The 14,889-nt window shown below is 45.3% G+C and overlaps 1 protein-coding gene across 1 annotated transcript in view; it reads right to left on the bottom strand.

The window, feature by feature from the left end:
- LOC126232139 (poly [ADP-ribose] polymerase tankyrase-1-like) overlaps positions 1–13,362 on the bottom strand; it is a 77,391-nt gene extending 64,029 nt beyond the window's left edge. Inside the window, exon 1 of the mRNA XM_049942446.1 lies at positions 13,020–13,362. The gene's annotated coding sequence lies outside the window, so the exon portion shown is untranslated. The remainder of the gene's footprint in view (positions 1–13,019) is intronic.
- Positions 13,363–14,889: the final 1,527 nt, after the last annotated feature.

Genomic DNA, 14,889 nt, shown 5'->3' with positions numbered 1-14,889 from the left:
GAATTTGGCGCCCCCTTTTCCCGGTAGCATCTAGCTGCTTGCTGCGACTGCTTGCACAGCCAACAGCCACGCTCCTGTAGCCAGAAGCGGGAGAATCTCCTACTCAAACGCGACTCAACTGCGCATGTGCATGAGCCCGCTCGTAACTGCTAAAAAGAAAATAATGTAAACAGTTGTGACTTCACACTCATCGGAGGCAATTTGTTGTTATGAAGCATTGCATAGTCTTCCTAAAGCCTGCTGTTGGCAGACGCTTGCATGATCACTGGGTGTCGTTGTTGTATATGGCGCATTTCCTTTGCAATTTAAATTATTTTCGTTTTTTTTCTCTCGTTTATGTTTTATTTTTGAAGTATTATTCTGCAGTACGAGGAAACAGTAATATCCTTAGGTAGAGTATCGGTTCTTACCGATCAAAATTACAAAACTTTAACTGAAAACTGCAACAATGAAAAATTCCCGGAATTCTAAAAAATTCCCGTGTTTTTCCCGGATCTCCCGGTTCGTATACACCCATTTTGGGTAACAGAAGAAATATTGAATTTAACTGATGAATATAAAAAAATGCAGTAAATGAAGCAGGCAAAAGGGAATACAGACGTCTATAAAATGAGATCGACAGGAAGTGCAAAATGGCTAAGCCTGGACGCCTAGAGGACAATTGTAAGGATGTAGAGGCTTATCTCACTAGGGGTAAGATAGATCCTGCCTACAGGGAAATTAAAGAGAACTTTGCACAAAAGAGAACCACTTGTATGAATACCAAGAGCTGAGATGAAAACCCCGTTATATCAAATAAGGGAAAGCAGAAACGTTGAGGGAGAGGATCTATAAAAGGGTAAGGTACTTGAGAACAATTTTATACAAATGGAAGAGGATGCAGATGAAGATGAGATGGGAGGTATGATACTGCGTGAAGAGTTTGACAGAGCACTGAAATACCTTAGTCGAAACAAGGCCCCGGGAGTAGACAACATTCCATTAGAAGTACTGGCAGCCTTGGGAGAGCCTGACAAAACTCTACCATCTGGTGAGCAAGATGTATGAGACAGGCGAAATACCAGCAAACTTCAAGAAGAATATAATAATTCAAACCCCAAAGAAAGCAGGGGTTGACAGATTTGAAAATTACGGAACTATCAGTTTAATAAGTCACGACTGCAAAATACCAACGCGAATTCTTTACAGGCGAATGGAAAAACTGGTAGATGCAAACCTCGGGGAAGGTCAGTTTGCATTCCGTAGAAATACGGGAACACGTGAGGCAATACTGACCCTACGATTTATCTTAGAAGATAGATTAAGGAAAGGCAAACCTACGTTTCTAGCATTTGTAGACTTAGAGAAAGCTTTTGACAATGTTGACTGGAATACACTCTTTCAAATCCTGAAGGTGGCAGGGATAAAATACAGTTTGCGAATGGCTATTTACAAATATTACAGAAACAAGATGCCAGTTACATGAGTCGAGGAGCATGAAAGGGAAGCAGCGGTTGGGAAGGGAATGGGACAGGGTCGTAGCCTATCCCTGATGTTATTCAATCTGTATATTGAGCAAGCAATAAAGGAAAGAAAAGAAAAATCGGAGTATGTATTAAAACACATTGAGAAGAAATAAGAACTCTGAGGTTCACCGATGACATTGTAATTCTGTCAGAGACAGCAAAGGAGTTGGGAGAGCAGTTGAACGGAATGGACAGTGTCTTGAAAGGAGGATATAAGATGAACATCAACAAAAGCCAAACGAGGATAGTGGAATGTACTCGAATGAAATCGTGTGATGTTGGAATTAGTTAAGGAAGTGAGACACTTAAAGTAGTAAAGGAGTTTTGCTATTTGGGTAGCAAAATAACTGATGATGGTCGAAGTAGAGAGGATATAAAATGTAGACTGGCATTGCCAAGGAAAGCGTTTCTGGTGAAGAGAAATTTGTTAACATCGCGTATAGATTTAAGTGTCACGAAGTCGTTTCTGAAAGTATTTGTATGGAGTGTGGCCATGTATGGAAGTGAAACGTGGACGATGAATAGTTTAGACAAGAAGAGAATAGAAGATTTCGAAATGTGTTGCTACAGGAGAATGCTGAAGATTGGATGGACAGATCACATAACTAACGAGGAGGTATTGAATAGAATTGGGGAGAAGAGAAATTTGTGGCACAACTTGACTAGAAGGGATCGGTTAGTAGGACACGTTCTGAGGCATCAAGGGATCACCAATTTAGTATTGGAGGGCAAGATGGAGGGTACAAATCGTAGAGGGAGACCAGGAGATGAAAACACCAAACTAATTTAGAAGGATTTAGGTTGCGGTAAGTACTGGGAGATGAAGAAGCTTGCACAGGATAGAGTAGCATGGAGAGCTGCATCAAACCAGTTTCTGGACTGAAGACCACAACAGCAACAACAATTTAGTATTGACAATGTTTCATATGAAAATTTTGTTGAATACCGTGGTTAAATACAATCCTTTGTATACTGTTGTTGGTTACAATCTTGTACACTTATGTGTGAGGTTGAAACCTTGTTCTCTGTCAAGATGATAGTTTATCCATTATTTATTTTGTTAGTTTACGTGTGGCGTTCACAAGTGCCTGTCAGTCAAATGACGAAGTCAGTAGAATTGTTTCATTAAAATTTTGGATTTAGAAGTACAAACATTTGTGCAATATAATGTTTTGCTTCTTCCTGGAAAAAAAAATTACTTCTGTCGGTTACAACCTTAAGGTTTATAATTTATATAAAAAACAGCTACCAGCCACATGTGGCTGGTAGCTGTTTTTTATATAAATTATAAACCTTAAGTACAACAGCCACGTTTCTCAACATGTCGTCTTTCGACAAAATAGCGGTTACAACCTTGTTTTCGGAGGCTATTCAGTTACAATAGCAGTCCGTACTTGCCGCTCTTTATTCTGAATTCAAGGTAACAGTCGCAACATTTTTCTGTATACGGGGCTTCCACACTTCAGAGAGCAGGACGTGATACGTGTCGTACAGGCGAGTACGTCACTGGGTATGCGATGTTCCGTGTCTGCAGCGACGAGCGCATTTGGGACGAGACTGGAAAATGCAACAAGACGCTGTCTTGTGGTTTAGGAAGGATTTAGACAGGTCAGCCACACATTACGCAGCATTTTACGGCCTGAGGCCGCAAACCAGACAGTGCCTACATTCTCAGAATCAAGGTCTAGGAATTAAATTGCACACATCACGTAAATTCCGAGCATAACAACTATGAAAAATAATTAGAAGGTAACTGTCAAATAGGTAAGCGAGACTGACATATGGCATAATATTTTTTACCACCTGAGAGATTACACACACACACACACACACACATGCCATGATGTAGGAATGTAACTGAGCGCCGCGTCGCGAGCCACTGTTCCCTAAAGTGGCGGGGCAGCGGCTCTGACGTCACGTGGCCTCCGCCCCCCCCCCCCCCCTAACCGCACCAACTGCCACCAGCAACGGACGCTGCAAGCCGTGACCTTGGCGCTCCCGCCTGCCTTTTTTTCTCTCTCCAAGATGCTAGCACATGCAGCGCTTCCCGTGACAGAACGCTGCATTCCGAATAAACAGTTTCGCCCTCCACTTGCCTCTGAGTCTTCCACAGCCTTTTTTAGCAACGACAGAACAGACCCTAGTCCCGTGTTCTCAATGGAAATCTTACGTTCCGAACGTATCCTTAAAGGCTATTTTCACTTACAGTACTACAAGTACTTTTAACTCGAAGTGGTGGCCGCTTGTATTTTCCACAGTTATTTCGATTTCAGTCTTACAGAGAAGCTGACAGGTTGCAAGTACATAACGTATTAATTCGTATCAGATGGCCATTCAGTACATTTCATCGGCTCAATTTACTGTTGGCTGCCCTGGTATCCATCCAGGAACTTAAATTCTTCCGTCTGTTCCCTTGTGCTGTGCCCAGTACGAGGGCCTAAATTATTTTGTGGCAGCTGTTTTTGTAGTAACCGTCACTTTTGCGCTAGAATTTTTTAACAGTTCTTAGTAACTGGCTGTTATTGTGCTGTGATTGGTTGATGCAGTACAGACTGACCAGTCCCGTACTCGGTTTTATACTACCGGAGTACTGGTGCCACATTTAGTGGCTTTGTATTGAACATGAGTGCAAGGAAAAAAAGAACCCTCGGAAACGCGTACTTATAGGTGCGAATTCTTACAATAGAACAGCGGAAAATGACGCGCTCTATGACGACGTCATCCTCGCAAGCTGCACTTACTTTGGGGTCAAACACCAAGTTTAATTTCTGCCCCTTCAAACTAACTACAGTAAGAAACTAACTACAGTAAGGTCAGCACTGTGGATCACCACACAAAACTGTCAAGTCTTGATGCCGCAGTAGTTTTCATTAGTCGTGTCGGAAATATTTCGTTAGAGAAAACTCACGTTAGTAAAGTCTTGCATGCATTTTGTGGTGTCACCGCCAGACACCACACTTGCTACGTGGTAGCCTTTAAAACGGCCGCGGTCCGTTAGTATACGTCGGACCCGCGTGTCGCCACTATCAGTGATTGCAGACCGAGCGCCGCCACACGGCAGGTCTAGTCTAGAGAGACTTCCTAGCACTCGCCACAGTTGCTCAACCGACTTTGCTAGCGATGGTTCACTGACAAAATACGCTCTCATTTGCCGAGACGATAGTTAGCATAGCCTTCAGCTACGTCATTTGCTACGACCTAGCAAGGCGCCATTACCAGTTACTATTGAGATTATGAATAATGTACCGTCAAGAGCCATGTTCACCATTTATGGATTAAAGTTAAGTATTCCACCATCTACGTCCGTTTTTTGCTAAAGTCTAATTTCCTTGACCTGTTCCAGACCTCACGCCCGCCTGCGTGAGCTAAAACGCGTGCCTTTCGGCTTCCTCTAATCATACCGGTGTTGGCTCTCCTGCCAACCCACAACACATTTATAAAAACTGCGGCATTCATTGTGTAAAGACTGGGTATTACGTTTCGCACTGTGAGAATCGAGACTGCTATACCTGTTATTCCACTGTTTTAAAGACCTCCTGGGTGGTGTCTGCACATTTTGGACAACATTTGACCGCCGTGTCGGCTCCTCTGTCCTGACTGTGCTGAATCGACGCCAGGGGTCGTGGGTTCTCTCCCAGCAGTTGCTTTTCTACTCAGAAAGCCGTGACTCGCCGCTGTGTGTAAGAATGTGGCGTGGAGGAGACCCTGGATTTTTCTTTCCATTGTTTATTTTTATTCACTATCGTTGTTTTAGCTTTGCCGCCACCTGCTCACAGCCGACGATAAACTGTTGTAAAGATAATGAACATCAAAGAAAGATTTTGTTAACAAGAAAATTAAAAATCGGCTCCCTCATTATCATTTCAAGTTAGAATTTCTCCTAATTAATTTTAGGTCTCAAAGACAAATGCTTTGGAAGACCCCAACACAAAAGAGATTACGAAGAAGAAACTGATTCTCTTCCAGCCGCAACAGAGAGTAACCGACCACAGAATCAATTGTTTTACATCCGTCTAGGTGCTAATGATCATTTGCATAGTTTTTATGTGAAGTAAAAACATGAAATAATTTGCACAGGCGATACGAACAAAGACATATTCGAAACTAATTTTCTCACTAGGAAAAGATAAAGAGAAATAGCTGTTTGAAACTGATAAATAACGGGACTAAAACTGTATCCCCGACTTGACAGTTAAATGTATGCTTCGAGTTGGAAAAAATTACCCGACGAAAGAAAGAGGGCGCGAAGTTCGAGGCCGAATTTTGTTAAAGTGTAAGTAGAACAATATTTACTATCACTAGATTTGCCAACTACTCAACATTTTAAACACGAGAGATGGAATAATTCGTGAGTGGTATCGAAATTTAATTGTATTATCTGTACAAGTTAGAGATATAGTAGAGATCCAACTGTGCTTTACAGAACGTTACATCACTTACTGTGGCCTTTCGTAGCTTGTAATCGGAATGTTACACAAGGAAACCAATGATACTATAAGTAAACTGTCACTAAGACGTGAATTACAAGTTAATGAATAGCAACACTGATAGCTCACCGCCGGCCGGAATGGCCGTGCGGTTCTAGGCGCTACAGTCTGGAACCGCGTGACCGCTACGGTCGCAAGTTCGAATCCTGCCTCGGGCATGGATGTGTGTGATGTCTTTAGGTTAATTACAAGGGAACCTCCCCATCGCACCCCCCTCAGATTTAGTTATAAGTTGGCACAGTGGATAGGCCTTGAAAAACTGAACACAGATCAATTGAGAAAACAGGAAGAAGTTGTGTGGAACTGTGAAAAAATAAGCAAAATATACAAACTGAGTAGTTCATGGTAAGATAGGCAATATCAAGGACACAGAGACCACAGGAGCGCCGTGGTCTCGTGGTAACGTGAGCAGCTGCTGAACGAAACGTCCTTGGTTCAAATCTTACATCGAGTGAAAACTTTAATTTTTTATTTTCAGTTTATGTGACAAACTTATGTTTTCATCACTTTTTTGGGAGTGATTATCACATCCACAAGAAAACCTAAATCGGGCAAGGTAGAAGAATCTTTTTACCCATTCGCCAAGTGTACAAGTTAGGTGGGCCGACAACATATTCCTGTCATGTGACGCACATGCCGTCACCAGTGTCGTATAGAACATATCAGATGTGTTTTCCTGTGGAGGAATCGGTTGACCTATGACCTTGCGATCAAATGTTTTCGGTTCCGATTGGAGAGGCACGTCCTTTCGTCTACTAATCGCACGGTTTTGCCATGCGGTCGCAAAACACAGACACTAAACTTATTACAGTCAACAGAGACGTCAATGAACGAACGGACAGATAATAACTATGCAAAAATAAAGAAAGTAATGTTTTCACTCGTGGGAAGACTTGAACCAAGGACCTCTCTTTCTGCAGCTGCTCACGCTACCCACGGGACCACGGCACTGCTGAGCTCACGTCCTCCTTGATGTTGCCTGTGTGGCCCATGGACTACTCAGTTTGTATATTTTGCTTATTTTTTCAAAGTTCCACACAACTTCTTCCTGTTTTCTCAATTGATCTGTGTTCAGTTTATCAAGGCCTATCCACTGTGCCAACTTATAACTAAATCTGAGGGGGGTGCGATGGGGAGGTTCCCTTGTTAGGTTTAAGTAGTTCTAAGTTCTAGGGGACTGATGACCTCAGAAGTTAAGTCCCATAGTGCTCAGAGCCATTTGAACCATTTTTTTATAGCTCACCATACGTGTTAGGAAACACTATGACAAATTTCTCAGTATTATTTTGCAAGAAGAATGAAGCCATTGGTGCAATGGTTTTTCGTACTTGACTCTGCACATAATGAACCTCTAGATCCAATTCTAGAATTCAAACTCTTAACGCAACCTATTAACGACACCTGGGTCTTTTGTCTATGTATACGTCAGTCACACGCGAAACTGCGTTGGTCCCGTCTATGTGCGTAATTAAAGTGTGTACCACAAAGGAGTAATATGGGTCCGATACCAATAGGCATATACTCACCATTTGTCTACGTTACCGTTGATTGCTTACGGATAGATTCCCGACAGTAATGTACTGGCATTATAGGCAGCACTGTGTGGTCAGTAAATAGCAAAATGCTACTGTACTCTGTGAATTAATACTGGACGGTGCAGTGATTAATAGTAAGGGCACAGGAGTACTCTGGTTGTAAACATTGTCGGGAGTGTTCTTTGAGGCAGATTATGTGTACAAATATTTTCTAGGTCATTCAAAGAATTCGCAAATACAAATTTCTCAACAGATCTGACTAAAAATTAAAATAATTTTTGGCATTACATGAAAGCAGCAAGCGGATCGAAATTATAAATTCAGTGGCTCAGTGACCATACTGGCGTAGAAAAGGACGACGACAGACAGAAGGCGAAATACAGGGCTACCAGGAATCATTTGTTTCCTGAATTCTGAATTTTCCAAAATATTACGTGCACAAATATTATTGGATAATCAATACAAACGCAGCTAGTTTAAACTGTGCCGACCACTTGACATCACGAATTCACCGCCTTGCCAAAATGCCGACAAGGCAAGGGAAGCGATTTCGTGCGTTGGAATACGCGAGATATTTGACCAAATGTCGGCAGATGCAACCGTGGAGGGGGGGGGGACGAGGGGGGCTGAACGAGATTTTTGTACAAAGAAGTCAACAGCAGGCACAAGCCGCGAACCCTAAATAGCGCAACAAAGTGTGTGGAAGACCGTGCGCCGGCGCTTACACTTCAAAAGGTGCCGTTTGCAGCTCGTGGGAAAGCTGCGGCGAGTAACAGCATGAGATGGGGCTCAGGTAGTGTGCATACTCGCGTCCATCTAGAAAAGCTTTTACTGAGTTTAACGAAGGCGATGTTGGCCTGATGTATTGACGATGCCCTTTGGCTACACTATCTAAAGGATCGTTCTAAGAAGTATCAAATTAAGATCAACCTGAAGATGCCTAAGTAAGGCGAAACGCGTAGTTGAAAAATAAAAAAATTAAAATGCAACCAAGACTGTTTTGGCAGAAATAGTCATTTTTATAGCACGACAGAATGTAATTCACGAAGTACCAACAAAAAAAATTTTATGCCTCTTACGCCTACTAATAGCAAAAAACTTTATGTTAGGAAATAGTTTCACATTTCATTCATACGCTCCAGCTTCTCAAGCATGAGATCGAAAAGTAGTAGTATGAAATTTCTGTGTAAATTTGGAATTAGCATATTCGTCCATAATTTGTGTGATGTACCCGTTTCTTCTCCTTCCTCATTCCAACGAACAACCTTGTCATCACTAATTCTGTAACTTTTCCTGGCAATGTTAAGTAAGACTCATTCTCTGGTTAGCTTCACCAACCCTGCCACAATCACCAGTTTAGTTATGCCGCGTTTATTCTCTGGTCATGCGTTATTACGTATCCGTACAACGTGTTTTCCGCGCTACTCCCAGAATTTAACTTAAGCGGCTGCTAGCTGCGGACTGTACACTAGTAAGTGTAACGATCTGACCATGCTTTTCTGTCAAAATTTCATTTTCTTAGATACACCGAGTAGATAATATATAATCTTTCTTTAAACTGTTATTCCTGTTTGTCGTTTATTTGCACTCTGGCAGTCTAAATCTACGGATTTAGCTAGTAATTATAACAAAGCTGATCATTCGCAAACCCCGTCAACCACGTAGCAAACAGCTATTGGCATTCGCCCGTTTGGCTTTATTCCGCTCAGCTCGTATAGCCCTGTCCGCTTTTGTCTGCAGGAAAGTTTATTCCTAAATGCGACCGAGATTCCTGTGGCAGAGACATCACATACTCTATGCATGCATTCAAAAATCAACTTATGATTCATTCAGAAATCAACTTGGAATACGTTCAAAAATATTAAGAAATCAACAGCAATGCGTTTCTAACTCATATGAATAATCGACAGACCAACATGCGCTGGATGCTAGACGCTTTGTGAAACAAGGTTTGTTCCCTCAAGAATATGAATTTTGCGTCCCCCCCCGCCCCACCTGAAACTGTCGATTTTTACGGGTAGCATCTGGCTGCTTGCTGCTACTGCTTGTACAGCTAACAGCCACACTTCAGCAGCCAGAAGCGGGTGAATGTACAACTCATACGCGACTCAACTGCGCATGCGCATAATCCCACTCGCAAGTGATCAAACTGATGTAATGTAAACAGTTGTTGTCGTTGTTGTTTTTGGGGAAGGAGACCAGACAGCGTGGTCATCGGTCTCATCGGATTAGGGAAGGATGGGGGAGGAAGTCGGCCGTGCCCTTTCAGAGGAACCATCCCGGCATTTGCCTGCAATGATTTAGAGAAATCACGGAAAACCTAAATCGGGATTGAACCGTCGTCCTCCCGAATGCGAGTCCAGTGTCTAACCACTGCGCCACCTCGCTCGGTATGGAAACAGTTGTGACGTCACACTGATCGGAGGCAATCTGTTGTTTGAAGCATTGCATAGTCTTCCTAAAGCCTTTGACACATTTTCTTGATTGCAAACGCTTGTATGAGCACTGTGTTTTTTTGTTGTATGTGGCGCATTTGCTTTGCAACTGAAGTTTTATTTTCGTGATTTCTCTCGTTAATCTTTTATTGCTGCATTAAGTGGTTCAAGTGGCTCTGAGCAATATAGGACTTAAGATCTATGGTCATCAGTCCCCTAGAACTTAGAACTACTTAAACCTAACTAACCTAAGGACATCACACAACAGCCACTCATCACGACGCAGAGAAAATCCCTGATCCCCCAGGGAATCGAACCCGGGAACCCGGGCGCGGGAAGCGTTTATTGCTGCAGTATTATTCTGTAGTAAGGGGGATACAGTTATATCCTTTGTTAGAATATCGCTTCTTAGAAGCCGAAAACACAAAAATTTCACTGAAAACTAAAACAATGAAAAATTCCCGGAATTCTAAAATATTCCCGGGTTTTTTCCGAATCTCCCGGTTGTCCCGGGTCGTATACACCCTGTCATTACGTCATTCAGAAGCCATACTGGAAGTTACCGATTACTCGCGTCACAAATAAGCGCAGTAATGTTCAGATCCGTGTTGTTTCTTTTGAGACGAACTTAAAAGTATGACGCAGTAAAACGGAGCAAACGAAACAAAACCGTGGGCGGAACAGCCCGGTCTGTACTCGTCCGGGACGTGGGGACTCCCACGGGGCGCCGTGCTCACGTGTCAGGCGCGCGCGGCGCTGGCCGGCTGCACCGACGCCTCTTCGTGCAGAGGCTGCGAACGTCTTGAAACGTACCTCTGCACTAGGGACGAACGCTGCCCAATACCGAAAAATACTGACCCTGCCGCTTCCAGCCACATTTCCATCCACGACGACGTCAAAACAGACATAAAACTCTTCAGAATCAAACATGCGTAAAATACGTGCCACAGCAAGAATTATTGTTGCTGTAACATTCCATTTCTTTGGCTTCGCTGACAACCATACTGTCAACCTGTCAACTAGCCTAGGCCTCGGGCTATGCAACAGATCAGTTTTCCACCACAGCCTACATTACAAAAAATAATCTACCGGTATGTGAAGTTAAAAGTAACAATTTATAGTTATGGTATTCAAATTTGCGTTTTATGACGATGTGCGGTCTAACTGATACACATTTTACGATGTGCAGTCTAACTGACACACATTTTCAGGACTCTTTGTCTAGCCAAAGTGTCGGTAAATGCGACGTCAGGGGCTGGCCGTCACACCAGAGCAGTGACTTACCGTCAATTACATGTGAGGCTTCTGTAACAGTACGTGGCTAAACGAAGTATTGACTACAGGTTTCAATCAAATATAATCAGCAAATGTCTCCACAAATGTTATAATTCTCGCGTGATTCACTCTTCTGACGGAAACTAGTAACAGAAATCTACCTCGATGCTCGCAATTATAGCACTCAAAATGAGAAATTGAATCCAAATTCTGCCGTCGTTATAGGCTGCACATAAAAAATTACACTCCTCTTTAATCGTGTCATTTCAATCTCAAGTAAGGAAGTTAGTAAATGACAGCGTCATAATCACTTTCATTCTTTGGTCACACGAGATACGACTAATGCGCAAGCACGGTTGCGACAATTTTTCTACACAAGCTGCAGAGAACACGACGCGTCTCAAAGATCGCTGATGCGTTGCTTTGTCAAGACACCACGCTCTCTTATTAGACAAATATTAACACGAGAACAGCCAAACAAAGCGTTGTATAGTGCAAAAAAGTGTGGCGTGTGATCACTTCCGTTTAATCAGCAAATCTCAAACGAGAGGTCACGGAACAATAAAAAATAATACGAAAGGTTTATTTCACGAAGCACAAACATTACGATAAATTCTCCAGAAGTCGCCAACTACTAACCAAATCTTCGCCTCAGTTTAACCAGGATGTTGCGGAAAGCAACAGATCGCTCGTGCATCATAACCTCAACTCCAGAGAATTGTAAAAATAGTGAAATGAACGCGAGTGCTGCGTTTCATCGCTGGAAGCACGTCGGCATGACGCCAAGTGTTGTCAATCGCGAGTGGATCACAGGATTCGGAATGCCCATGCACAAAACAACTTCCGATGTCTGATTACTTTGCAGACGACTTAAAGTGTGTAATATCTGACGTTGAGCGCGTAAGCGAGAAAAGGTTTAGGAACGGTTTGAAAATATTCTTAACGTGTGTTCCAACTCGCGAAGTGCTCATTGTCAAGTACTTGTTGAATAACGTCCGCGTATTTCAGCCCTGTGCGTTACCTTACCTTACGTCCAGACACGCCAATTTTCCAACTGTGATACTTCGCTCACTGTATGCAAACCGTAATGGCAGATTATACCTCTGAATATTACGACAATATTTTAGATGTTTGAATTCGGCCAAATTAAGCGAAATGCTGAAAAGCAAGTTGTCAACCCTGCAAGCCGCCGCATAGGCGACCTGCAATCGCTCTCGGCTTGCGGGCTGGCGGTCCAGCATTACAGGCAGCCACGGCTGCTGGAGTCTGGAATCGGTGGCGGAAGACGCCGTGTCGCAGTAAAATTCCCTCAGTCCCAAGTGCTGATTTTGATGGTTTTCTCATACTTGCGGCCTACGACCATTGGTTATTGCTTTGCAGTGACGTAATTAGGAACGCGTGGTTTTCGTTTTCAACAGCTGTGGTACGAGAATTCTGCAGGATTCGACACTGGAAGATCGAAACAGTACCCGGCCGAATGTGGCGGTATTTTCCGTTCGTTCCACGTTATTATCGCTCAAGTTATCAGCGATTAAACGACTGAAAGAAGGCGATAAATAACGAGTAATAAATTACTAAACACTAGACACGCTGTTTCTACACACTATTCGCCATCCCTCTGTTCGTACCGATCCTAATTTTTTAACGTAAGAATGTATTAGACAGGAGCAGCAGTTGCTTGACGTTGCCCTGTCGTGAGTTACGGGACAAACCACACAGAAGCGTGCACAACAACATCCGCCGCTTCCACATAATCCAGTAGCGCCCTGCTGCCCGCCTCACCTGTCTCTGGTGTTCTCGCCGAGGCTGGACTGAGCCGCACGCTGCTACACGCCTGGCACACAACTGGGCCGCACAGACAGCCGGGGCGCGCGGCTGCCCCCACCCGGCGATGACGTCACGGGGCGGGGTTGCCAGGCAGGCGAGGGAACGGCTGCGGCAGGGCGGGCGAGGCGTCTACGTCGCTGTCGCCACCGCACTCCGCTGCTCGACTCGCTGCGGCTCACATCGTTACCGTCGCTCGCGCACGCCGACGCCACTAGCCCGACGCCACGGCTGGACGGAAATGGAAGCAGGTTGCAGCCGCACCGGGAATTCTCATTCGTGCGATGGGGAACAACAGCGGCCGCCAACGGCAGCCAAAGCGCAAGCGCACTCAGCAGAAGAGCAAGATTCAGCAGTGCTACAAGTGGCAGCAGCTGGGCCGTACTGCGCGTGACTGCGAGAACGGCGTCGCGTGCTCGAAGTGCGCGGCGGCTGACGACACGCGCAGTTGCACGAAGCCTCGTGGGGCGGCCAGCAGCTGCCCGAACTGCGGCGGTCCACACGCCGCCAACTCGCGTAGCAGCGGCTACCTCAGGGAGTCACGCCGTCAGCCCGCCGTACCACGCGCTGCGGCGGCGTCCAGCGCCACGGCGGCCGCCCTACCTCCCCGCTCCGGCGAGGGGTGCGAGCCGCGCCGTCACGAAGCAGAAGCCGCCACTGACGACGCCACGGCCGGCCTCCGAGCCGCCTTTGCGGCAGAACGGGCCGCGCTCAAAGGAGAACTTGTCAAAGTTCATCGGCAGCTCCAGCAGCTGCGCGAGGAGCTGCGTGTTCTGAAGCTGTAGCAGAAGGACGTGGCCACTCAAACGGACGTCGCCCCGGAACCTGTAGCAATACAGGAGACCGGAGAGACGTCCACGGACGTGGCACCGTCCTCTCCTTCCCCAGCTCCAGGCGGGAAGGCAACACAGAGGGGGAAGCAAGAAGAGGATGGCAATCTTCGCACGGACATCTTACCCTTCCCGGACAGCACGAACGTGCCAAACGTGCTGAAGAAGATTGCCACCGTGGTACGGGATGGGCGCTTCAACGCCCAAAAGAGCCCGTACCTCTTCGCCCAGGCGGAAGGGGTACGGAAGCCGTCGCTCCCGCACAGGCCGTTTGAGATACGTGGCGGGCATCGGGCAATTCTGCTCGAGTTCGTCACCAAGAAAGATCTCAACACCATCAACGCGAACCCGGTCTTCACGCCGCGCGACTGGGGATACATCCTAGAGGACGCAGTCGTGCGGCTGAGGAACGAGGTTCGCGACGGCACGAGGAAGCTGTCTGCAGACCTGCAGACAGCGCTGCAGAATGTCTCTCGCGAGACAAAGAAGACCTAAAACACCAAAGTCCACTAGTATGCCTGCATGCTAGTAGCCAGGACAGGACAGACACCGGACAACCAGAGGACAAACCATACAGTGAGGCCACATCACATCACCAGAAACAGGAGGAACGACTGTAATATAAACTCCTACACCTCGGGCCAAGGCCAAGGCCCGTTTGTAAAGCGTAAAGCGTAAGCTGTCGCCACTGCCGGGCCGCCTGCCTGCTTTATCTCGTACCGCGCTATGCGGCTGCTGACACAAACCCCGATCACATGGGGCTCCCAAAAGCGGATTTCGTAAACCGATTTCCCAACACCACTACTGGGTGGTCATATAGATACTTTAAAATTAGTTCTGCAAAACCACTCCTAGTTGCCAGTTTTCCAATTCCGCAATCGATTTTCGCTCCGATGTAAAAGCAACCGGTCCTGAAATGTGCTTGCGCTCTCAGCATTCGCGTTATTTTTAAAAATTTTCGGGTGGTATGGATAGAGTGGCTTTTTGTACAGTGAAGG

The sequence above is a fragment of the Schistocerca nitens genome, unplaced genomic scaffold (assembly GCF_023898315.1).
Source record: "Schistocerca nitens isolate TAMUIC-IGC-003100 unplaced genomic scaffold, iqSchNite1.1 HiC_scaffold_450, whole genome shotgun sequence".
Lineage (NCBI taxonomy): Eukaryota > Metazoa > Arthropoda > Insecta > Orthoptera > Acrididae > Schistocerca > Schistocerca nitens.
The sequence above is the reverse complement of the archived record's forward strand: the minus strand, read 5'-3'. Positions and strand labels throughout refer to the sequence as shown.